This window comes from Pelodiscus sinensis, chromosome 32, assembly GCF_052426305.1.
Source record: "Pelodiscus sinensis isolate ZL-2025 chromosome 32, ASM5242630v1, whole genome shotgun sequence".
Taxonomy (NCBI): domain Eukaryota; kingdom Metazoa; phylum Chordata; order Testudines; family Trionychidae; genus Pelodiscus; species Pelodiscus sinensis.
In genome coordinates this window covers 6,639,552-6,664,495 of record NC_143083.1, presented here as the reverse complement: position 1 = coordinate 6,664,495, position 24,944 = coordinate 6,639,552, and positions in this window count along the sequence as shown.

The following is a 24,944-nucleotide window of genomic DNA, read 5'->3' as shown; positions in this document are numbered from 1 at the left end:
AGCTGGTCAGAGTGTTCGAATGGCCAGGGTGCAAACATCTCAGCTACAGTTAAAACTCAATTCAAATCAACTTCTTAGAAGTGCTATAGGGGAATGTTGACTAGTGTTTCTATCTAACCCTAGTTTGTTAAGTCCCATATAGGCGAACTCCTTACAGTTTGCTGAACTAATCTCCAGATGAGGGCTCATGCATAGCTTTTGAAAGTTTTCGGTTGCGGGAAAATGAAAGCTTTCATTTCTCCCAGCCAAGAGTTGTAGTTGAACAGAGTAGTTGTTTTCTCTAGTCCGCGCGGAAGGCTTTTCACACATTTCAGAGGCAATACCAGAATCCTCGAGCTAAGGGGTCTGGAAAGCAGAACTGATCCAGCTGAATGTAGTATCCAGCTGGTCACAGTGTTCGAATGGCGCAAACATCTCAGCTACAACCAGAAAGCGTCCTGTAAGCACTGATCTAGCGCAATGTTGTATCCAGCTGGTCACAGTGTTCGAATGGCCAGGGTGGAAACATCTCAGCTACAGCTAAAAATCAATTCAAATCAACTTCTTAGAAGTCCTATAGGGGAATGTTGAATAAAGTGTTTCTAGCTAACCCTAGTTTGTTAAGTCCCATATAGGCGAACTACCTACAGTTTCCTGAATTAATCTGCAGATAAGGGCTCATGCAGAGCTTTTGAAAGCTTTCCGTTGCGGGAAAAAGAAAGCTTTCATTTCTCCCCATGTATGACAGTCCCACCCAAGAGATGTAGTTGAACAGAGTTGCTGGTTTCTCTAGACTGCGCGGAAGGCTTTTCACACATTTCAGAGGCAATACCAAAAACATCGAGAGAAAGCGTCTGGTAAGCAGCACTGATCTAGCGCAATGTTGTATCCAGCTGGTCACAGTGTTCGAAAGGCCAGGGTGGAAACATCGCAGCTACAACTAAAAATCAATTCAAATCAACTTCTTAGAAGTGCTATAGGGGAATGTTGAATGAAGTGTTTCTAGCTAACCCTAGTTTGTTAAGTCCCATATAGGCGAACTACCTACAGTTTGCGGAACTAATCTGCAGATGAGGGCTCATGCAGAGCTGTTGAAAGCTTTCCGTTGCGGTAAAAAGAAAGCTTTCATTTCTCCCCATGTATGACAGTCCCACCCAAGAGATGTAGTTGAACAGAGTTGCTGGTTTCTCTAGACTGCGCGGAAGGCTTTTCACACATTTCAGCGGCAATACCAAAAACATCGAGAGAAAGCTTCTGGTAAGCAGCACTGATCTAGCGGAATGGTGTATCCAGCTGGTCACAGTGTTCGAATGGCCAGGTTGCAAACATCTCAGCTACAGCAAGAAATCAATTCAAATCAACTTCTTAGAAGTGCTATAGGGGAATGTTGAATGAAGTGTTTCTAACTAGCCACAGTTTCTTAAGTCACATATAGGCAAACTCCGTACAGGCTGTTGAACTTGTCTCCAGATGAGGGCTCTTGCAGAGCTTTTGAAAGCTTTCCGTTGCGGGAAAAAGAAAGCTTTCATTTCTCCCCATGTATGACAGTCCCACCCAAGACATGTAGTTGACCAGAGTTGTTGGTTTCTCTAGAGCGCGCGGAAGGCTTTTCACACATTTCGGAGGCAATACCAGAAACATCGAGAGAAAGCGTCTGGTAAGCAGCACTGATCTAGCGCAATGTTGTATCCAGCTGGTCACAGTGTTCGAAAGGCCAGGGTGGAAACATCGCAGCTACAACTAAAAATCAATTCAAATCAACTTCTTAGAAGTGCTATAGGGGAATGTTGAATGAAGTGTTTCTACCTAACCCTAGTTTGTTAAGTCCCATATAGGCGAACTCCCTACAGTTTTCTGAACTAATCTCCAGATGAGGGCTCATGCAGAGCTCTTGAAACCTTTCCGTTGCGGGAAAATGAAAGCTTTCATTTCTCCCCATGTATGACAGTTCCACCCAAAAGATGTAGTTGAACAGAGTTGTTGGTTGCTCTAGACCGCGCGGAAGGCTTTTCACACATTTCAGAGGCAATACCAAAAACATCGAGAGAAAGCGTCTGGTAAGCAGCACTAATCTAGCGCAATGTTGTATCCAGCTGGTCAGAGTGTTCGAGTGGCCAGAGTGCAAACATCTCAGCTACAGTTAAAACTCATTTCAAATCAACTTCTTAGAAGTGCTATAGGGGAATGTTGACTAGTGTTTCTATCTAACCCTAGTTTGTTAAGTCCCATATAGGCGAACTCCTTACAGTTTGCTGAACTAATCTCCAGATGAGGGCTCATGCATAGCTTTTGAAAGTTTTCGGTTGCGGGAAAATGAAAGCTTTCATTTCTCCCAGCCAAGAGTTGTAGTTGAATAGAGTAGTTGTTTTCTCTAGTCCGCGCGGAAGGCTTTTCACACATTTCAGAGGCAATACCAGAATCCTCGAGGTAAGGGGTCTGGAAAGCAGAACTTATCCAGCTGAATGTAGTATCCAGCTGGTCACAGTGTTCGAATGGCCAGGGTGGAAACATCTCAGCTACAGCTAAAAATCAATTCAAATCAACTTCTTAGAAGTCCTATAGGGGAATGTTGAATAAAGTGTTTCTAGCTAACCCTAGTTTGTTAAGTCCCATATAGGCGAACTACCTACAGTTTCCTGAATTAATCTGCAGATAAGGGCTCATGCAGAGCTTTTGAAAGCTTTCCGTTGCGGGAAAAAGAAAGCTTTCATTTCTCCCCATGTATGACAGTCCCACCCAAGAGATGTAGTTGAACAGAGTTGCTGGTTTCTCTAGACTGCGCGGAAGGCTTTTCACACATTTCAGAGGCAATACCAAAAACATCGAGAGAAAGCGTCTGGTAAGCAGCACTGATCTAGCGCAATGTTGTATCCAGCTGGTCACAGTGTTCGAAAGGCCAGGGTGGAAACATCGCAGCTACAACTAAAAATCAATTCAAATCAACTTCTTAGAAGTGCTATAGGGGAATGTTGAATGAAGTGTTTCTAGCTAACCCTAGTTTGTTAAGTCCCATATAGGCGAACTACCTACAGTTTGCGGAACTAATCTGCAGATGAGGGCTCATGCAGAGCTGTTGAAAGCTTTCCGTTGCGGGAAAAAGAAAGCTTTCATTTCTCCCCATGTATGACAGTCCCACCCAAGAGATGTAGTTGAACAGAGTTGCTGGTTTCTCTAGACTGCGCGGAAGGCTTTTCACACATTTCAGAGGCAATACCAAAAACATCGAGAGAAAGCTTCTGGTAAGCAGCACTGATCTAGCGGAATGGTGTATCCAGCTGGTCACAGTGTTCGAATGGCCAGGTTGCAAACATCTCAGCTACAGCAAGAAATCAATTCAAATCAACTTCTTAGAAGTGCTATAGGGGAATGTTGAATGAAGTGTTTCTAACTAGCCACAGTTTCTTAAGTCACATATAGGCAAACTCCGTACAGGCTGTTGAACTTGTCTCCAGATGAGGGCTCTTGCAGAGCTTTTGAAAGCTTTCCGTTGCGGGAAAAAGAAAGCTTTCATTTCTCCCCATGTATGACAGTCCCACCCAAGACATGTAGTTGACCAGAGTTGTTGGTTTCTCTAGAGCGCGCGGAAGGCTTTTCACACATTTCGGAGGCAATACCAGAAACATCGAGAGAAAGCGTCTGGTAAGCAGCACTGATCTAGCGCAATGTTGTATCCAGCTGGTCACAGTGTTCGAAAGGCCAGGGTGGAAACATCGCAGCTACAACTAAAAATCAATTCAAATCAACTTCTTAGAAGTGCTATAGGGGAATGTTGAATGAAGTGTTTCTAACTAGCCACAGTTTCTTAAGTCACATATAGGCAAACTCCGTACAGGCTGTTGAACTTGTCTCCAGATGAGGGCTCTTGCAGAGCTTTTGAAAGCTTTCCGTTGCGGGAAAAAGAAAGCTTTCATTTCTCCCCATGTATGACAGTCCCACCCAAGACATGTAGTTGACCAGAGTTGTTGGTTTCTCTAGAGCGCGCGGAAGGCTTTTCACACATTTCGGAGGCAATACCAGAAACATCGAGAGAAAGCGTCTGGTAAGCAGCACTGATCTAGCGCAATGTTGTATCCAGCTGGTCACAGTGTTCGAAAGGCCAGGGTGGAAACATCGCAGCTACAACTAAAAATCAATTCAAATCAACTTCTTAGAAGTGCTATAGGGGAATGTTGAATGAAGTGTTTCTAGCTAACCCTAGTTTGTTAAGTCCCATATAGGCGAACTACCTACAGTTTGCGGAACTAATCTGCAGATGAGGGCTCATGCAGAGCTTTTGAAAGCTTTCCGTTGCGGGAAAAAGAAAGCTTTCATTTCTCCCCATGTATGACAGTCCCACCCAAGAGATGTAGTTGAACAGAGTTGCTGGTTTCTCTAGACTGCGCGGAAGGCTTTTTACACATTTCAGAGGCAATACCAAAAACATCGAGAGAAAGCTTCTGGTAAGCAGCACTGATCTAGCGGAATGGTGTATCCAGCTGGTCACAGTGTTCGAATGGCCAGGTTGCAAACATCTCAGCTACAGCAAGAAATCAATTCAAATCAACTTCTTAGAATTGCTATAGGGGAATGTTGAATGAAGTGTTTCTAACTAGCCACAGTTTCTTAAGTCACATATAGGCAAACTTCGTACAATTTTCTAAACTTATCTCCGAACGAGGGCTTATGCAGAGCATTTACAAGCTTTCCGTTGCGAGAAAACGAAAGCTTTCATTTTTCCCAATGTATGAGAGTCCTACCAAGAAGCTGTTGTTGAACAGAGTTGATGCTTTTCTAGAACGTGCGAAAGGCTTTTCACACATTTCAGAGACAATACCAGAATCCTCGAGCTAAGGGGTCTGGAAAGCAGAATATATCCAGATGAATGTAGTATCCAGCTGGTCACAGTGTTCGAATGGCGCAGTGTGCAGACATCTCAGCTACAACTAAAAATCCATTCAAAGCACATTCTTAGAAGTGCTATAGGGGAATGTTGAATGAAGTGTTTCTACCTAACCCTAGTTTGTTAAGTCCCATATAGGCGAACTCCCTACAGTTTTCTGAACTAATCTCCAGATGAGGGCTCATGCAGAGCTCTTGAAACCTTTCCGTTGCGGGAAAATGAAAGCTTTCATTTCTCCCCATGTATGACAGTTCCACCCAAAAGATGTAGTTGAACAGAGTTGTTGGTTGCTCTAGACCGCGCGGAAGGCTTTTCACACATTTCAGAGGCAATACCAAAAACATCGAGAGAAAGCGTCTGGTAAGCAGCACTAATCTAGCGCAATGTTGTATCCAGCTGGTCAGAGTGTTCGAGTGGCCAGAGTGCAAACATCTCAGCTACAACTAAAAATCCATTCAAAGCACATTCTTAGAAGTGCTATAGGGGAATGTTGAATGAAGTGTTTCTACCTAACCCTAGTTTGTTAAGTCCCATATAGGCGAACTCCCTACAGTTTTCTGAACTAATCTCCAGATGAGGGCTCATGCAGAGCTCTTGAAACCTTTCCGTTGCGGGAAAATGAAAGCTTTCATTTCTCCCCATGTATGACAGTCCCATCCAAGAGATGTAGTTTAGCAGAGTTGTTGATTTCTCTAGACCGCGCGGAAGGCTTTTCACACATTTCAGAGGCAATACCAGAAACATCGAGAGAAAGCGTCTGGTATGCAGCACTGACCTATCGGAATGTTGTATCCAGCTGGTCAGAGTGTTCGAATGGCCAGGGTGCAAACATCTCAGCTACAGTTAAAACTCAATTCAAATCAACTTCTTAGAAGTGCTATAGGGGAATGTTGACTAGTGTTTCTATCTAACCCTAGTTTGTTAAGTCCCATATAGGCGAACTCCTTACAGTTTGCTGAACTAATCTCCAGATGAGGGCTCATGCATAGCTTTTGAAAGTTTTCGGTTGCGGGAAAATGAAAGCTTTCATTTCTCCCAGCCAAGAGTTGTAGTTGAATAGAGTAGTTGTTTTCTCTAGTCCGCGCGGAAGGCTTTTCACACATTTCAGAGGCAATACCAGAATCCTCGAGGTAAGGGGTCTGGAAAGCAGAACTTATCCAGCTGAATGTAGTATCCAGCTGGTCACAGTGTTCGAATGGCCAGGGTGGAAACATCTCAGCTACAGCTAAAAATCAATTCAAATCAACTTCTTAGAAGTCCTATAGGGGAATGTTGAATAAAGTGTTTCTAGCTAACCCTAGTTTGTTAAGTCCCATATAGGCGAACTACCTACAGTTTCCTGAATTAATCTGCAGATAAGGGCTCATGCAGAGCTTTTGAAAGCTTTACGTTGCGGTAAAAAGAAAGCTTTCATTTCTCCCCATGTATGACAGTCCCACCCAAGACATGTAGTTGACCAGAGTTGGTTTCTCTAAAGCGCGCGGAAGGCTTTTCACACATTTCAGAGGCAATACCAAAAACATCGAGAGAAAGCTTCTGGTAAGCAGCACTGATCTAGCGGAATGGTGTATCCAGCTGGTCACAGTGTTCGAATGGCCAGGTTGCAAACATCTCAGCTACAGCAAGAAATCAATTCAAATCAACTTCTTAGAAGTGCTATAGGGGAATGTTGAATGAAGTGTTTCTAACTAGCCACAGTTTCTTAAGTCACATATAGGCAAACTCCGTACAGTCTGTTGAACTTGTCTCCAGATGAGGGCTCTTGCAGAGCTTTTGAAAGCTTTCCGTTGCGGGAAAAAGAAAGCTTTCATTTCTCCCCATGTATGACAGTCCCACCCAAGACATGTAGTTGACCAGAGTTGTTGGTTTCTCTAGAGCGCGCGGAAGGCTTTTCACACATTTCGGAGGCAATACCAGAAACATCGAGAGAAAGCGTCTGGTAAGCAGCACTGATCTAGCGCAATGTTGTATCCAGCTGGTCACAGTGTTCGAAAGGCCAGGGTGGAAACATCGCAGCTACAACTAAAAATCAATTCAAATCAACTTCTTAGAAGTGCTATAGGGGAATGTTGAATGAAGTGTTTCTAGCTAACCCTAGTTTGTTAAGTCCCATATAGGCGAACTACCTACAGTTTGCGGAACTAATCTGCAGATGAGGGCTCATGCAGAGCTTTTGAAAGCTTTCCGTTGCGGGAAAAAGAAAGCTTTCATTTCTCCCCATGTATGACAGTCCCACCCAAGAGATGTAGTTGAACAGAGTTGCTGGTTTCTCTAGACTGCGCGGAAGGCTTTTCACACATTTCAGAGGCAATACCAAAAACATCGAGAGAAAGCTTCTGGTAAGCAGCACTGATCTAGCGGAATGGTGTATCCAGCTGGTCACAGTGTTCGAATGGCCAGGTTGCAAACATCTCAGCTACAGCAAGAAATCAATTCAAATCAACTTCTTAGAATTGCTATAGGGGAATGTTGAATGAAGTGTTTCTAACTAGCCACAGTTTCTTAAGTCACATATAGGCAAACTTCGTACAATTTTCTAAACTTATCTCCGAACGAGGGCTTATGCAGAGCATTTACAAGCTTTCCGTTGCGAGAAAACGAAAGCTTTCATTTTTCCCAATGTATGAGAGTCCTACCAAGAAGCTGTTGTTGAACAGAGTTGATGCTTTTCTAGAACGTGCGAAAGGCTTTTCACACATTTCAGAGGCAATACCAGAATCCTCGAGCTAAGGGGTCTGGAAAGCAGAATATATCCAGATGAATGTAGTATCCAGCTGGTCACAGTGTTCGAATGGCGCAGTGTGCAGACATCTCAGCTACAACTAAAAATCCATTCAAAGCACATTCTTAGAAGTGCTATAGGGGAATGTTGAATGAAGTGTTTCTACCTAACCCTAGTTTGTTAAGTCCCATATAGGCGAACTCCCTACAGTTTTCTGAACTAATCTCCAGATGAGGGCTCATGCAGAGCTCTTGAAACCTTTCCGTTGCGGGAAAATGAAAGCTTTCATTTCTCCCCATGTATGACAGTCCCATCCAAGAGATGTAGTTTAGCAGAGTTGTTGATTTCTCTAGACCGCGCGGAAGGCTTTTCACACATTTCAGAGGCAATACCAGAAACATCGAGAGAAAGCGTCTGGTATGCAGCACTGACCTATCGGAATGTTGTATCCAGCTGGTCAGAGTGTTCGAATGGCCAGGGTGCAAACATCTCAGCTACAGTTAAAACTCAATTCAAATCAACTTCTTAGAAGTGCTATAGGGGAATGTTGACTAGTGTTTCTATCTAACCCTAGTTTGTTAAGTCCCATATAGGCGAACTCCTTACAGTTTGCTGAACTAATCTCCAGATGAGGGCTCATGCATAGCTTTTGAAAGTTTTCGGTTGCGGGAAAATGAAAGCTTTCATTTCTCCCAGCCAAGAGTTGTAGTTGAATAGAGTAGTTGTTTTCTCTAGTCCGCGCGGAAGGCTTTTCACACATTTCAGAGGCAATACCAGAATCCTCGAGGTAAGGGGTCTGGAAAGCAGAACTTATCCAGCTGAATGTAGTATCCAGCTGGTCACAGTGTTCGAATGGCCAGGGTGGAAACATCTCAGCTACAGCTAAAAATCAATTCAAATCAACTTCTTAGAAGTCCTATAGGGGAATGTTGAATAAAGTGTTTCTAGCTAACCCTAGTTTGTTAAGTCCCATATAGGCGAACTACCTACAGTTTCCTGAATTAATCTGCAGATAAGGGCTCATGCAGAGCTTTTGAAAGCTTTACGTTGCGGTAAAAAGAAAGCTTTCATTTCTCCCCATGTATGACAGTCCCACCCAAGACATGTAGTTGACCAGAGTTGGTTTCTCTAAAGCGCGCGGAAGGCTTTTCACACATTTCAGAGGCAATACCAAAAACATCGAGAGAAAGCTTCTGGTAAGCAGCACTGATCTAGCGCAATGGTGTATCCAGCTGGTCACAGTGTTCGAATGGCCAGGTTGCAAACATCTCAGCTACAGCAAGAAATCAATTCAAATCAACTTCTTAGAAGTGCTATAGGGGAATGTTGAATGAAGTGTTTCTAGCCACAGTTTCTTAAGTCACATATAGGCAAACTCCGTACAGGCTGTTGAACTTGTCTCCAGATGAGGGCTCTTGCAGAGCTTTTGAAAGCTTTCCGTTGCGGGAAAAAGAAAGCTTTCATTTCTCCCCATGTATGACAGTCCCACCCAAGACATGTAGTTGACCAGAGTTGTTGGTTTCTCTAGAGCGCGCGGAAGGCTTTTCACACATTTCGGAGGCAATACCAGAAACATCGAGAGAAAGCGTCTGGTAAGCAGCACTGATCTAGCGCAATGTTGTATCCAGCTGGTCACAGTGTTCGAAAGGCCAGGGTGGAAACATCGCAGCTACAACTAAAAATCAATTCAAATCAACTTCTTAGAAGTGCTATAGGGGAATGTTGAATGAAGTGTTTCTAGCTAACCCTAGTTTGTTAAGTCCCATATAGGCGAACTACCTACAGTTTGCGGAACTAATCTGCAGATGAGGGCTCATGCAGAGCTTTTGAAAGCTTTCCGTTGCGGGAAAAAGAAAGCTTTCATTTCTCCCCATGTATGACAGTCCCACCCAAGAGATGTAGTTGAACAGAGTTGCTGGTTTCTCTAGACTGCGCGGAAGGCTTTTCACACATTTCAGAGGCAATACCAAAAACATCGAGAGAAAGCTTCTGGTAAGCAGCACTGATCTAGCGGAATGGTGTATCCAGCTGGTCACAGTGTTCGAATGGCCAGGTTGCAAACATCTCAGCTACAGCAAGAAATCAATTCAAATCAACTTCTTAGAATTGCTATAGGGGAATGTTGAATGAAGTGTTTCTAACTAGCCACAGTTTCTTAAGTCACATATAGGCAAACTTCGTACAATTTTCTAAACTTATCTCCGAACGAGGGCTTATGCAGAGCATTTACAAGCTTTCCGTTGCGAGAAAACGAAAGCTTTCATTTTTCCCAATGTATGAGAGTCCTACCAAGAAGCTGTTGTTGAACAGAGTTGATGCTTTTCTAGAACGTGCGAAAGGCTTTTCACACATTTCAGAGGCAATACCAGAATCCTCGAGCTAAGGGGTCTGGAAAGCAGAATATATCCAGATGAATGTAGTATCCAGCTGGTCACAGTGTTCGAATGGCGCAGTGTGCAGACATCTCAGCTACAACTAAAAATCCATTCAAATCACATTCTTAGAAGTGCTATAGGGGAATGTTGAATGAAGTGTTTCTACCTAACCCTAGTTTATTAAGTCCCATATAGGCGAACTCCCTACAGTTTTCTGAACTAATCTCCAGATGAGGGCTCATGCAGAGCTCTTGAAACCTTTCCGTTGCGGGAAAATGAAAGCTTTCATTTCTCCCCATGTATGACAGTCCCATCCAAGAGATGTAGTTTAGCAGAGTTGTTGATTTCTCTAGACCGCGCGGAAGGCTTTTCACACATTTCAGAGGCAATACCAGAAACATCGAGAGAAAGCGTCTGGTATGCAGCACTGACCTATCGGAATGTTGTATCCAGCTGGTCAGAGTGTTCGAATGGCCAGGGTGCAAACATCTCAGCTACAGTTAAAACTCAATTCAAATCAACTTCTTAGAAGTGCTATAGGGGAATGTTGACTAGTGTTTCTATCTAACCCTAGTTTGTTAAGTCCCATATAGGCGAACTCCTTACAGTTTGCTGAACTAATCTCCAGATGAGGGCTCATGCATAGCTTTTGAAAGTTTTCGGTTGCGGGAAAATGAAAGCTTTCATTTCTCCCAGCCAAGAGTTGTAGTTGAACAGAGTAGTTGTTTTCTCTAGTCCGCGCGGAAGGCTTTTCACACATTTCAGAGGCAATACCAGAATCCTCGAGCTAAGGGGTCTGGAAAGCAGAACTGATCCAGCTGAATGTAGTATCCAGCTGGTCACAGTGTTCGAATGGCGCAAACATCTCAGCTACAACCAGAAAGCGTCCGGTATGCACTGATCTAGCGCAATGTTGTATCCAGCTGGTCACAGTGTTCGAATGGCCAGGGTGGAAACATCTCAGCTACAGCTAAAAATCAATTCAAATCAACTTCTTAGAAGTCCTATAGGGGAATGTTGAATAAAGTGTTTCTAGCTAACCCTAGTTTGTTAAGTCCCATATAGGCGAACTACCTACAGTTTCCTGAATTAATCTGCAGATAAGGGCTCATGCAGAGCTTTTGAAAGCTTTACGTTGCAGGAAAAAGAAAGCTTTCATTTCTCCCCATGTATGACAGTCCCACCCAAGACATGTAGTTGACCAGAGTTGTTGGGTTCTCTAGAGCGCGCGGAAGGCTTTTCACACATTTCAGAGGCAATACCAAAAACATCGAGAGAAAGCTTCTGGTAAGCAGCACTGATCTAGCGGAATGGTGTATCCAGCTGGTCACAGTGTTCGAATGGCCAGGTTGCAAACATCTCAGCTACAGCAAGAAATCAATTCAAATCAACTTCTTAGAAGTGCTATAGGGGAATGTTGAATGAAGTGTTTCTAACTAGCCACAGTTTCTTAAGTCACATATAGGCAAACTCCGTACAGTCTGTTGAACTTGTCTTCAGATGAGGGCTCTTGCAGAGCTTTTGAAAGCTTTCCGTTGCGGGAAAAAGAAAGCTTTCATTTCTCCCCATGTATGACAGTCCCACCCAAGACATGTAGTTGACCAGAGTTGTTGGTTTCTCTAGAGCGCGCGGAAGGCTTTTCACACATTTCGGAGGCAATACCAGAAACATCGAGAGAAAGCGTCTGGTAAGCAGCACTGATCTAGCGCAATGTTGTATCCAGCTGGTCACAGTGTTCGAAAGGCCAGGGTGGAAACATCGCAGCTACAACTAAAAATCAATTCAAATCAACTTCTTAGAAGTGCTATAGGGGAATGTTGAATGAAGTGTTTCTAGCTAACCCTAGTTTGTTAAGTCCCATATAGGCGAACTACCTACAGTTTGCGGAACTAATCTGCAGATGAGGGCTCATGCAGAGCTGTTGAAAGCTTTCCGTTGCGGGAAAAAGAAAGCTTTCATTTCTCCCCATGTATGACAGTCCCACCCAAGAGATGTAGTTGAACAGAGTTGCTGGTTTCTCTAGACTGCGCGGAAGGCTTTTCACACATTTCAGAGGCAATACCAAAACATCGAGAGAAAGCTTCTGGTAAGCAGCACTGATCTAGCGCAATGTTGTATCCAGCTGGTCACAGTGTTCGAATGGCCAGGTTGCAAACATCTCAGCTACAGCAAGAAATCAATTCAAATCAACTTCTTAGAAGTGCTATAGGGGAATGTTGAATGAAGTGTTTCTAACTAGCCACAGTTTCTTAAGTCACATATAGGCAAACTCCGTACAGGCTGTTGAACTTGTCTCCAGATGAGGGCTCTTGCAGAGCTTTTGAAAGCTTTCCGTTGCGGGAAAAGAAAGCTTTCATTTCTCCCCATGTATGACAGTCCCACCCAAGACATGTAGTTGACCAGAGTTGTTGGTTTCTCTAGAGCGCGCGGAAGGCTTTTCACACATTTCGGAGGCAATACCAGAAACATCGAGAGAAAGCGTCTGGTAAGCAGCACTGATCTAGCGCAATGTTGTATCCAGCTGGTCACAGTGTTCGAAAGGCCAGGGTGGAAACATCGCAGCTACAACTAAAAATCAATTCAAATCAACTTCTTAGAAGTGCTATAGGGGAATGTTGAATGAAGTGTTTCTAGCTAACCCTAGTTTGTTAAGTCCCATATAGGCGAACTACCTACAGTTTGCGGAACTAATCTGCAGATGAGGGCTCATGCAGAGCTTTTGAAAGCTTTCCGTTGCGGGAAAAAGAAAGCTTTCATTTCTCCCCATGTATGACAGTCCCACCCAAGAGATGTAGTTGAACAGAGTTGCTGGTTTCTCTAGACTGCGCGGAAGGCTTTTTACACATTTCAGAGGCAATACCAAAAACATCGAGAGAAAGCTTCTGGTAAGCAGCACTGATCTAGCGGAATGGTGTATCCAGCTGGTCACAGTGTTCGAATGGCCAGGTTGCAAACATCTCAGCTACAGCAAGAAATCAATTCAAATCAACTTCTTAGAATTGCTATAGGGGAATGTTGAATGAAGTGTTTCTAACTAGCCACAGTTTCTTAAGTCACATATAGGCAAACTTCGTACAATTTTCTAAACTTATCTCCGAACGAGGGCTTATGCAGAGCATTTACAAGCTTTCCGTTGCGAGAAAACGAAAGCTTTCATTTTTCCCAATGTATGAGAGTCCTACCAAGAAGCTGTTGTTGAACAGAGTTGATGCTTTTCTAGAACGTGCGAAAGGCTTTTCACACATTTCAGAGGCAATACCAGAATCCTCGAGCTAAGGGGTCTGGAAAGCAGAATATATCCAGATGAATGTAGTATCCAGCTGGTCACAGTGTTCGAATGGCGCAGTGTGCAGACATCTCAGCTACAACTAAAAATCCATTCAAAGCACATTCTTAGAAGTGCTATAGGGGAATGTTGAATGAAGTGTTTCTACCTAACCCTAGTTTGTTAAGTCCCATATAGGCGAACTCCCTACAGTTTTCTGAACTAATCTCCAGATGAGGGCTCATGCAGAGCTCTTGAAACCTTTCCGTTGCGGGAAAATGAAAGCTTTCATTTCTCCCCATGTATGACAGTCCCATCCAAGAGATGTAGTTTAGCAGAGTTGTTGATTTCTCTAGACCGCGCGGAAGGCTTTTCACACATTTCAGAGGCAATACCAGAAACATCGAGAGAAAGCGTCTGGTATGCAGCACTGACCTATCGGAATGTTGTATCCAGCTGGTCAGAGTGTTCGAATGGCCAGGGTGCAAACATCTCAGCTACAGTTAAAACTCAATTCAAATCAACTTCTTAGAAGTGCTATAGGGGAATGTTGACTAGTGTTTCTATCTAACCCTAGTTTGTTAAGTCCCACATAGGCGAACTCCTTACAGTTTGCTGAACTAATCTCCAGATGAGGGCTCATGCATAGCTTTTGAAAGTTTTCGGTTGCGGGAAAATGAAAGCTTTCATTTCTCCCAGCCAAGAGTTGTAGTTGAACAGAGTAGTTGTTTTCTCTAGTCCGCGCGGAAGGCTTTTCACACATTTCAGAGGCAATACCAGAATCCTTGAGCTAAGGGGTCTGGAAAGCAGAACTGATCCAGCTGAATGTAGTATCCAGCTGGTCACAGTGTTCGAATGGCGCAAACATCTCAGCTACAACCAGAAAGCGTCCGGTAAGCACTGATCTAGCGCAATGTTGTATCCAGCTGGTCACAGTGTTCGAATGGCCAGGGTGGAAACATCTCAGCTACAGCTAAAAATCAATTCAAATCAACTTCTTAGAAGTCCTATAGGGGAATGTTGAATAAAGTGTTTCTAGCTAACCCTAGTTTGTTAAGTCCCATATAGGCGAACTACCTACAGTTTCCTGAATTAATCTGCAGATAAGGGCTCATGCAGAGCTTTTGAAAGCTTTACGTTGCGGGAAAAAGAAAGCTTTCATTTCTCCCCATGTATGACAGTCCCACCCAAGAGATGTAGTTGACCAGAGTTGTTGGTTTCTCTAGAGCGCGCGGAAGGCTTTTCACACATTTCAGAGGCAATACCAAAAACATCGAGAGAAAGCTTCTGGTAAGCAGCACTGATCTAGCGGAATGGTGTATCCAGCTGGTCACAGTGTTCGAATGGCCAGGTTGCAAACATCTCAGCTACAGCAAGAAATCAATTCAAATCAACTTCTTAGAAGTGCTATAGGGGAATGTTGAATGAAGTATTTCTAACTAGCCACAGTTTCTTAAGTCACATATAGGCAAACTCCGTACAGGCTGTTGAACTTGTCTCCAGATGAGGGCTCTTGCAGAGCTTTTGAAAGCTTTCCGTTGCGGGAAAAAGAAAGCTTTCATTTCTCCCCATGTATGACAGTCCCACCCAAGACATGTAGTTGACCAGAGTTGTTGGTTTCTCTAGAGCGCGCGGAAGGCTTTTCACACATTTCGGAGGCAATACCAGAAACATCGAGAGAAAGCGTCTGGTAAGCAGCACTGATCTAGCGCAATGTTGTATCCAGCTGGTCACAGTGTTCGAAAGGCCAGGGTGGAAACATCGCAGCTACAACTAAAAATCAATTCAAATCAACTTCTTAGAAGTGCTATAGGGGAATGTTGAATGAAGTGTTTCTAGCTAACCCTAGTTTGTTAAGTCCCATATAGGCGAACTACCTACAGTTTGCTGAACTAATCTGCAGATGAGGGCTCATGCAGAGCTGTTGAAAGCTTTCCGTTGCGGGAAAAAGAAAGCTTTCATTTCTCCCCATGTATGACAGTCCCACCCAAGAGATGTAGTTGAACAGAGTTGCTGGTTTCTCTAGACTGCGCGGAAGGCTTTTCACACATTTCAGAGGCAATACCAAAAACATCGAGAGAAAGCTTCTGGTAAGCAGCACTGATCTAGCGGAATGGTGTATCCAGCTGGTCACAGTGTTCGAATGGCCAGGTTGCAAACATCTCAGCTACAGCAAGAAATCAATTCAAATCAACTTCTTAGAAGTGCTATAGGGGAATGTTGAATGAAGTGTTTCTAACTAGCCACAGTTTCTTAAGTCACATATAGGCAAACTCCGTACAGGCTGTTGAACTTGTCTCCAGATGAGGGCTCTTGCAGAGCTTTTGAAAGCTTTCCGTTGCGGGAAAAAGAAAGCTTTCATTTCTCCCCATGTATGACAGTCCCACCCAAGACATGTAGTTGACCAGAGTTGTTGGTTTCTCTAGAGCGCGCGGAAGGCTTTTCACACATTTCGGAGGCAATACCAGAAACATCGAGAGAAAGCGTCTGGTAAGCAGCACTGATCTAGCGCAATGTTGTATCCAGCTGGTCACAGTGTTCGAAAGGCCAGGGTGGAAACATCGCAGCTACAACTAAAAATCAATTCAAATCAACTTCTTAGAAGTGCTATAGGGGAATGTTGAATGAAGTGTTTCTAGCTAACCCTAGTTTGTTAAGTCCCATATAGGCGAACTACCTACAGTTTGCGGAACTAATCTGCAGATGAGGGCTCATGCAGAGCTTTTGAAAGCTTTCCGTTGCGGGAAAAAGAAAGCTTTCATTTCTCCCCATGTATGACAGTCCCACCCAAGAGATGTAGTTGAACAGAGTTGCTGGTTTCTCTAGACTGCGCGGAAGGCTTTTCACACATTTCAGAGGCAATACCAAAAACATCGAGAGAAAGCTTCTGGTAAGCAGCACTGATCTAGCGGAATGGTGTATCCAGCTGGTCACAGTGTTCGAATGGCCAGGTTGCAAACATCTCAGCTACAGCAAGAAATCAATTCAAATCAACTTCTTAGAATTGCTATAGGGGAATGTTGAATGAAGTGTTTCTAACTAGCCACAGTTTCTTAAGTCACTTATAGGCAAACTTCGTACAATTTTCTAAACTTATCTCCGAACGAGGGCTTATGCAGAGCATTTACAAGCTTTCCGTTGCGAGAAAACGAAAGCTTTCATTTTTCCCAATGTATGAGAGTCCTACCAAGAAGCTGTTGTTGAACAGAGTTGATGCTTTTCTAGAACGTGCGAAAGGCTTTTCACACATTTAAGAGGCAATACCAGAATCCTCGAGCTAAGGGGTCTGGAAAGCAGAATATATCCAGCTGAATGTAGTATCCAGCTGGTCACAGTGTTCGAATGGCGCAGTGTGCAGACATCTCAGCTACAACTAAAAATCAGTTCAAACCAACTTCTTAGAAGTGCTACAGGGGAATTTTGAATGAAATGTTTCTAGCTAACCCTAGTTTGTTAAGTCCCATATAGGTGAACTCCCTACAGTTTGCTGAACTAATGTCCAGATGAGGGCTCATGCAGAGCTCTTGAAACCGTTCCGTTGCGGGAAAATGAAAGCTTTCATTTCTCCCCATGTATGACAGTTCCACCCAAAAGATGTAGTTGAACAGAGTTGTTGGTTGCTCTAGACCGCGCGGAAGGCTTTTCACACATTTCAGAGGCAATACCAAAAACATCGAGAGAAAGCGTCTGGTAAGCAGCACTAATCTAGCGCAATGTTGTATCCAGCTGGTCAGAGTGTTCGAGTGGCCAGAGTGCAAACATCTCAGCTACAACTAAAAATCCATTCAAAGCACATTCTTAGAAGTGCTATAGGGGAATGTTGAATGAAGTGTTTCTACCTAACCCTAGTTTGTTAAGTCCCATATAGGCGAACTCCCTACAGTTTTCTGAACTAATCTCCAGATGAGGGCTCATGCAGAGCTCTTGAAACCTTTCCGTTGCGGGAAAATGAAAGCTTTCATTTCTCCCCATGTATGACAGTCCCATCCAAGAGATGTAGTTTAGCAGAGTTGTTGATTTCTCTAGACCGCGCGGAAGGCTTTTCACACATTTGAGAGGCAATACCAGAAACATCGAGAGAAAGCGTCTGGTAAGCAGCACTGACCTATCGGAATGTTGTATCCAGCTGGTCAGAGTGTTCGAATGGCCAGGGTGCAAACATCTCAGCTACAGTTAAAACTCAATTCAAATCAACTTCTTAGAAGTGCTATAGGGGAATGTTGACTAGTGTTTCTATCTAACCCTAGTTTGTTAAGTCCCATATAGGCGAACTCCTTACAGTTTGCTGAACTAATCTCCAGATGAGGGCTCATGCATAGCTTTTGAAAGTTTTCGGTTGCGGGAAAATGAAAGCTTTCATTTCTCCCAGCCAAGAGTTGTAGTTGAACAGAGTAGTTGTTTTCTCTAGTCCGCGCGGAAGGCTTTTCACACATTTCAGAGGCAATACCAGAATCCTCGAGCTAAGGGGTCTGGAAAGCAGAACTGATCCAGCTGAATGTAGTATCCAGCTGGTCACAGTGTTCGAATGGCGCAAACATCTCAGCTACAACCAGAAAGCGTCCGGTAAGCACTGATCTAGCGCAATGTTGTATCCAGCTGGTCACAGTGTTCGAATGGCCAGGGTGGAAACATCTCAGCTACAGCTAAAAATCAATTCAAATCAACTTCTTAGAAGTCCTATAGGGGAATGTTGAATAAAGTGTTTCTAGCTAACCCTAGTTTGTTAAGTCCCATATAGGCGAACTACCTACAGTTTCCTGAATTAATCTGCAGATAAGGGCTCATGCAGAGCTTTTGAAAGCTTTACGTTGCGGGAAAAAGAAAGCTTTCATTTCTCCCCATGTATGACAGTCCCACCCAAGAGATGTAGTTGACCAGAGTTGTTGGTTTCTCTAGAGCGCGCGGAAGGCTTTTCACACATTTCAGAGGCAATACCAAAAACATCGAGAGAAAGCTTCTGGTAAGCAGCACTGATCTAGCGGAATGGTGTATCCAGCTGGTCACAGTGTTCGAATGGCCAGGTTGCAAACATCTCAGCTACAGCAAGAAATCAATTCAAATCAACTTCTTAGAAGTGCTATAGGGGAATGTTGAATGAAGTGTTTCTAACTAGCCACAGTTTCTTAAGTCACATATAGGCAAACTCCGTACAGGCTGTTGAACTTGTCTCCAGATGAGGGCTCTTGCAGAGCTTTTGAAAGCTTTCCGTTGCGGGAAAAAGAAAGCTTTCATTTCTCCCCATGTATGACAGTCCCACCCAAGACATGTAGTTGACCAGAGTTGTTGGTTTCTCTAGAGCGCGCGGAAGGCTTTTCACACATTTCGGAGGCAATACCAGAAACATCGAGAGAAAGCGTCTGGTAAGCAGCACTGATCTAGCGCAATGTTGTATCCAGCTGGTGACAGTGTTCGAAAGGCCAGGGTGGAAACATCGCAGCTACAACTAAAAATCAATTCAAATCAACTTCTTAGAAGTGCTATAGGGGAATGTTGAATGAAGTGTTTCTAGCTAACCCTAGTTTGTTAAGTCCCATATAGGCGAACTACCTACAGTTTGCGGAACTAATCTGCAGATGAGGGCTCATGCAGAGCTTTTGAAAGCTTTCCGTTGCGGGAAAAAGAAAGCTTTCATTTCTCCCCATGTATGACAGTCCCACCCAAGAGATGTAGTTGAACAGAGTTGCTGGTTTCTCTAGACTGCGCGGAAGGCTTTTCACACATTTCAGAGGCAATACCAAAAACATCGAGAGAAAGCTTCTGGTAAGCAGCACTGATCTAGCGGAATGGTGTATCCAGCTGGTCACAGTGTTCGAATGGCCAGGTTGCAAACATCTCAGCTACAGCAAGAAATCAATTCAAATCAACTTCTTAGAATTGCTATAGGGGAATGTTGAATGAAGTGTTTCTAACTAGCCACAGTTTCTTAAGTCACATATAGGCAAACTTCGTACAATTTTCTAAACTTATCTCCGAACGAGGGCTTATGCAGAGCATTTACAAGCTTTCCGTTGCGAGAAAACGAAAGCTTTCTTTTTTCCCAATGTATGAGAGTCCTACCAAGAAGCTGTTGTTGAACAGAGTTGATGCTTTTCTAGAACGTGCGAAAGGCTTTTCACACATTTCAGAGGCAATACCAGAATCCTCGCGCTAAGGGGTCTGGAAAGCAGAATATATCCAGCTGAATGTAGTATCCAGCTGGTCACAGTGTTCGAATGGCGCAGTGTGCAGACATCTCAGCTACAACTAAAAATCAGTTCAAACCAACTTCTTAGAAGTGCTACAGGGGAATTTTGAATGAAATGTTTCTAGCTAACCCTAGTTTGTTAAGTCCCATATAGGTGTACTCCCTACAGTTTGCTGAACTAATGTCCAGATGAGGGCTCATGCAGAGCTCTTGAAACCGTTCCGTTGCGGGAAAATGAACGCTTTCATTTCTCCCCATGTATGACAGTTCCACCCAAAAGATGTAGTTGAACAGAGTTGTTGGTTGCTCTAGACCGCGCGGAAGGCTTTTCACACATTTCAGAGGCAATACCAAAAACATCGAGAGAAAGCTTCTGGTAAGCAGCACTGATCTAGCGGAATGGTGTATCCAGCTGGTCACAGTGTTCGAATGGCCAGGTTGCAAACATCTCAGCTACAGCAAGAAATCAATTCAAATCAACTTCTTAGAATTGCTATAGGGGAATGTTGAATGAAGTGTTTCTAACTAGCCACAGTTTCTTAAGTCACATATAGGCAAACTTCGTACAATTTTCTAAACTTATCTCCGAACGAGGGCTTATGCAGAGCATTTACAAGCTTTCCGTTGCGAGAAAACGAAAGCTTTCTTTTTTCCCAATGTATGAGAGTCCTACCAAGAAGCTGTTGTTGAACAGAGTTGATGCTTTTCTAGAACGTGCGAAAGGCTTTTCACACATTTCAGAGGCAATACCAGAATCCTCGCGCTAAGGGGTCTGGAAAGCAGAATATATCCAGCTGAATGTAGTATCCAGCTGGTCACAGTGTTCGAATGGCGCAGTGTGCAGACATCTCAGCTACAACTAAAAATCAGTTCAAACCAACTTCTTAGAAGTGCTACAGGGGAATTTTGAATGAAATGTTTCTAGCTAACCCTAGTTTGTTAAGTCCCATATAGGTGTACTCCCTACAGTTTGCTGAACTAATGTCCAGATGAGGGCTCATGCAGAGCTCTTGAAACCGTTCCGTTGCGGGAAAATGAACGCTTTCATTTCTCCCCATGTATGACAGTTCCACCCAAAAGATGTAGTTGAACAGAGTTGTTGGTTGCTCTAGACCGCGCGGAAGGCTTTTCACACATTTCAGAGGCACTACCAAAAACATCGAGAGAAAGCGTCTGGTAAGCAGCACTAATCTAGCGCAATGTTGTATCCAGCTGGTCAGAGTGTTCGAGTGGCCAGAGTGCAAACATCTCAGCTACAACTAAAAATCCATTCAAAGCACATTCTTAGAAGTTCTATAGGGGAATGTTGAATGAAGTGTTTCTACCTAACCCTAGTTTGTTAAGTCCCATATAGGCGAACTCCCTACAGTTTTCTGAACTAATCTCCAGATGAGGGCTCATGCAGAGCTCTTGAAAGCTTTCCGTTGCGGGAAAATGAAAGCTTTCATTTCTCCCCATGTATGACAGTCCCATCCAAGAGATGTAGTTTAGCAGAGTTGTTGATGTCTCTAGACCGCGCGGAAGGCTTTTCACACATTTCAGAGGCAATACCAGAAACATCGAGAGAAAGCGTCTGGTATGCAGCACTGACCTATCGGAATGTTGTATCCAGCTGGTCAGAGTGTTCGAATGGCCAGGGTGCAAACATCTCAACTACAGTTAAAACTCAATTCAAATCAACTTCTTAGAAGTGCTATAGGGGAATGTTGACTAGTGTTTCTATCTAACCCTAGTTTGTTAAGTCCCATATAGGCGAACTCCTTACAGTTTGCTGAACTAATCTCCAGATGAGGGCTCATGCATAGCTTTTGAAAGTTTTCGGTTGCGGGAAAATGAAAGCTTTCATTTCTCCCAGCCAAGAGTTGTAGTTGAACAGAGTAGTTGTTTTCTCTAGTCCGCGCGGAAGGCTTTTCACACATTTCAGAGGCAATACCAGAATCCTCGAGCTAAGGGGTCTGGAAAGCAGAACTGATCCAGCTGAATGTAGTATCCAGCTGGTCACAGTGTTCGAATGGCGCAAACATCTCAGCTACAACCAGAAAGCGTCCGGTAAGCACTGATCTAGCGCAATGTTGTATCCAGCTGGTCACAGTGTTCGAATGGCCAGGGTGGAAACATCTCAGCTACAGCTAAAAATCAATTCAAATCAACTTCTTAGAAGTCCTATAGGGGAATGTTGAATAAAGTGTTTCTAGCTAACCCTAGTTTGTTAAGTCCCATATAGGCGAACTACCTACAGTTTCCTGAATTAATCTGCAGATAAGGGCTCATGCAGAGCTTTTGAAAGCTTTACGTTGCGGGAAAAAGAAAGCTTTCATTTCTCCCCATGTATGACAGTCCCACCCAAGAGATGTAGTTGACCAGAGTTGTTGGTTTCTCTAGAGCGCGCGGAAGGCTTTTCACACATTTCAGAGGCAATACCAAAAACATCGAGAGAAAGCTTCTGGTAAGCAGCACTGATCTAGCGGAATGGTGTATCCAGCTGGTCACAGTGTTCGAATGGCCAGGTTGCAAACATCTCAGCTACAGCAAGAAATCAATTCAAATCAACTTCTTAGAAGTGCTATAGGGGACTGTTGAATGAAGTGTTTCTAACTAGCCACAGTTTCTTAAGTCACATATAGGCAAACTCCGTACAGGCTGTTGAACTTGTCTCCAGATGAGGGCTCTTGCAGAGCTTTTGAAAGCTTTCCGTTGCGGGAAAAAGAAAGCTTTCATTTCTCCCCATGTATGACAGTCCCACCCAAGACATGTAGTTGACCAGAGTTGTTGGTTTCTCTAGAGCGCGCGGAAGGCTTTTCACACATTTCGGAGGCAATACCAGAAACATCGAGAGAAAGCGTCTGGTAAGCAGCACTGATCTAGCGCAATGTTGTATCCAGCTGGTCACAGTGTTCGAAAGGCCAGGGTGGAAACATCGCAGCTACAACTAAAAATCAATTCAAATCAACTTCTTAGAAGTGCTATAGGGGAATGTTGAATGAAGTGTTTCTAGCTAACCCTAGTTTGTTAAGTCCCATATAGGCGAACTACCTACAGTTTGCGGAACTAATCTGCAGATGAGGGCTCATGCAGAGCTTTTGAAAGCTTTCCGTTGCGGGAAAAAGAAAGCTTTCATTTCTCCCCATGTATGACAGTCCCACCCAAGACATGTAGTTGACCAGAGTTGTTGGTTTCTCTAGAGCGCGCGGAAGGCTTTTCACACATTTCGGAGGCAATACCAGAAACATCGAGAGAAAGCGTCTGGTAAGCAGCACTGATCTAGCGCAATGTTGTATCCAGCTGGTCACAGTGTTCGAAAGGCCAGGGTGGAAACATCGCAGCTACAACTAAAAATCAATTCAAATCAACTTCTTAGAAGTGCTATAGGGGAATGTTGAATGAAGTGTTTCTAGCTAACCCTAGTTTGTTAAGTCCCATATAGGCGAACTACCTACAGTTTGCGGAACTAATCTGCAGATGAGGGCTCATGCAGAGCTTTTGAAAGCTTTCCGTTGCGGGAAAAAGAAAGCTTTCATTTCTCCCCATGTATGACAGTCCCACCCAAGAGATGTAGTTGAACAGAGTTGCTGGTTTCTCTAGACTGCGCGGAAGGCTTTTCACACATTTCAGAGGCAATACCAAAAACATCGAGAGAAAGCTTCTGGTAAGCAGCACTGATCTAGCGGAATGGTGTATCCAGCTGGTCACAGTGTTCGAATGGCCAGGTTGCAAACATCTCAGCTACAGCAAGAAATCAATTCAAATCAACTTCTTAGAATTGCTATAGGGGAATGTTGAATGAAGTGTTTCTAACTAGCCACAGTTTCTTAAGTCACATATAGGCAAACTTCGTACAATTTTCTAAACTTATCTCCGAACGAGGGCTTATGCAGAGCATTTACAAGCTTTCCGTTGCGAGAAAACGAAAGCTTTCATTTTTCCCAATGTATGAGAGTCCTACCAAGAAGCTGTTGTTGAACAGAGTTGATGCTTTTCTAGAACGTGCGAAAGGCTTTTCACACATTTCAGAGGCAATACCAGAATCCTCGCGCTAAGGGGTCTGGAAAGCAGAATATATCCAGCTGAATGTAGTATCCAGCTGGTCACAGTGTTCGAATGGCGCAGTGTGCAGACATCTCAGCTACAACTAAAAATCAGTTCAAACCAACTTCTTAGAAGTGCTACAGGGGAATTTTGAATGAAATGTTTCTAGCTAACCCTAGTTTGTTAAGTCCCATATAGGTGTACTCCCTACAGTTTGCTGAACTAATGTCCAGATGAGGGCTCATGCAGAGCTCTTGAAACCGTTCCGTTGCGGGAAAATGAACGCTTTCATTTCTCCCCATGTATGACAGTTCCACCCAAAAGATGTAGTTGAACAGAGTTGTTGGTTGCTCTAGACCGCGCGGAAGGCTTTTCACACATTTCAGAGGCAATACCAAAAACATCGAGAGAAAGCGTCTGGTAAGCAGCACTAATCTAGCGCAATGTTGTATCCAGCTGGTCAGAGTGTTCGAGTGGCCAGAGTGCAAACATCTCAGCTACAACTAAAAATCCATTCAAAGCACATTCTTAGAAGTTCTATAGGGGAATGTTGAATGAAGTGTTTCTACCTAACCCTAGTTTGTTAAGTCCCATATAGGCGAACTCCCTACAGTTTTCTGAACTAATCTCCAGATGAGGGCTCATGCAGAGCTCTTGAAAGCTTTCCGTTGCGGGAAAATGAAAGCTTTCATTTCTCCCCATGTATGACAGTCCCATCCAAGAGATGTAGTTTAGCAGAGTTGTTGATGTCTCTAGACCGCGCGGAAGGCTTTTCACACATTTCAGAGGCAATACCAGAAACATCGAGAGAAAGCGTCTGGTATGCAGCACTGACCTATCGGAATGTTGTATCCAGCTGGTCAGAGTGTTCGAATGGCCAGGGTGCAAACATCTCAACTACAGTTAAAACTCAATTCAAATCAACTTCTTAGAAGTGCTATAGGGGAATGTTGACTAGTGTTTCTATCTAACCCTAGTTTGTTAAGTCCCATATAGGCGAACTCCTTACAGTTTGCTGAACTAATCTCCAGATGAGGGCTCATGCATAGCTTTTGAAAGTTTTCGGTTGCGGGAAAATGAAAGCTTTCATTTCTCCCAGCCAAGAGTTGTAGTTGAACAGAGTAGTTGTTTTCTCTAGTCCGCGCGGAAGGCTTTTCACACATTTCAGAGGCAATACCAGAATCCTCGAGCTAAGGGGTCTGGAAAGCAGAACTGATCCAGCTGAATGTAGTATCCAGCTGGTCACAGTGTTCGAATGGCGCAAACATCTCAGCTACAACCAGAAAGCGTCCGGTAAGCACTGATCTAGCGCAATGTTGTATCCAGCTGGTCACAGTGTTCGAATGGCCAGGGTGGAAACATCTCAGCTACAGCTAAAAATCAATTCAAATCAACTTCTTAGAAGTCCTATAGGGGAATGTTGAATAAAGTGTTTCTAGCTAACCCTAGTTTGTTAAGTCCCATATAGGCGAACTACCTACAGTTTCCTGAATTAATCTGCAGATAAGGGCTCA